Raw genomic sequence first — 1926 nt, forward strand, 5'->3', positions numbered from 1 at the left:
CCCCCCCCCCCCCACACACCTCCTCTCACGACACTGTGTATGTGTGCAAGTGAGTGTGTCTGTTTGCGCGCCTGTCGTTCTGTCTGTCTGAATGTGTCCCATAATGTGTGTATACGTGTGTGTCTGAGCAGGATCTTCTTGCTGCATGCAACATGCATCCCTCTTGGGCTTTTTTCTTTTAGCAAGGGGTTGCACTGTCAATTCCTCCTGCCTTTACCCACGTCACCCGGCTAGCAGCCTACTTATTACCCCTTGACAAACAAAAATAAAAAAAACTCCTGTAATGATGTCTGTGCCAGCAATCAGTGGGGAACAAACACACACATGTGACAGCACGAACACTTGAGAAACACTTTGAACTTTCACTGTAAAGCGATGATCCACATGCGAATTCAAGTTTTGGGAAAGACGAAATCTCCACGCATCACCACCGTTTGGCTGCGCGCGTCAGCAGGTCGCCGAGCTGAAACATCTTCAGCTACAATACCTGATGACACCTCTTACTACAATGCCAATCGTGATCAGCAACTTAAAGAAAACATCTGGCACACGAAGAACATCATGTAAAATGCAAGAATAAATGGCCAATAGCTGTGTTCATTCATGAGAGGTGAGATGAGGGAGAAGGTGCTCGTTACCTCTGTGCGTTGCGAGCGCTTGGAAAAGGTCGGGATGTGAAAAAAAACCTCTGGAGAAAGAAACAATCAGAAAATGCAAATAAAACAGAGTATAATCACGTGTGGCTAATGGCAGAGAGGTAGACAGTACATAGCGTTAGGCAGGGAAAACAACTCAACACATACACACAAAAGATCACACGAAGAACAAACAGCCGGGGCTGTGTACATCAAATCATATCAACGCAACAACATTTTTTCTCGAAAAATGTTATTCCACAAGGCTAGTCACCGGCAGGTATCATCCCACAGATGCGCTGTAGATGAGGAAGGGGAAGAAAAAAAACATCCTTACATACACACCTCCCTTACTATCGCTGATGCTCGAAGGGTTGGGGCGACGTGATGCCACTGGGATCATTTTCATTCTGCATTTTGATTCATCTCTATTTTCGATGCATTTTTGAGGAAATACACTTCCATTTTGTACTCGTTTCCATCCTTTCTGTAGGAAATACTGCAAAAGCCCCAAATGGAAGCCACTCAATTCCTCCAGTCTGCGATTGACCCGCATTGACGTCATTGCGTCATTAGGTCTCCCCTGGAAACACGGGGCTCCCAAAAATAGCAACACATTAATTCAGCCTGCGCTGGGGTTGGCTTGGCAGGGGTGACTATTTGTATCAATCCATAACCCCTCCTCTGATTCTAAGCAATAATACAGTTCTCTCTCTCTCACTCTCTCTCTCTCTCAAGGACGGGCTGATCACGACTCACTGCTATTTTTGGAAAGAGAGAGAGAGAGAAAGAGAGGAGAGAGGGAAAGACACAGAGAGAGAGAGAGAGAGAGAGAGAGAGAGAGAGAGAGAGAGAGTGAGAGAGGTGGGTGTGATGAGAGACGCAGGCACCTCTGCTCTCCTCTCTGCTGGCTGGCTGAGAAACAGAAACAGCACCACGGGGTTAAAAATAGCAAAAGAGCGGTCATCTAGCGCAGCCAACAGTGGGATGTGGGAGGAGAGGCAAGACCCTAAACCTAGTTAAAGGCCATCATAAAAGGGCCAGCCCATCAGCCACACTAAGCCAGCCTGTCACACAGGTGGCCTCCATTGGCCATTCATTCATTTGATGAAACACACAGGCAAGTAGATCCATTCATTCATTCATTCATTCATCCATTGTTATCAAGAAACAACATTTCTTAACATGACACAACATCAGAGAACCAACGCAAGTGTCGTGGTGGGGACCCGGCTGGTCGTGAGTCTGTCCTATTTTCTTGTTTTTTTTTCACGTCCCGTTTTACCCTGTC

This window comes from Etheostoma cragini, chromosome 8 (genome assembly GCF_013103735.1).
Source record: "Etheostoma cragini isolate CJK2018 chromosome 8, CSU_Ecrag_1.0, whole genome shotgun sequence".
Taxonomy (NCBI): domain Eukaryota; kingdom Metazoa; phylum Chordata; class Actinopteri; order Perciformes; family Percidae; genus Etheostoma; species Etheostoma cragini.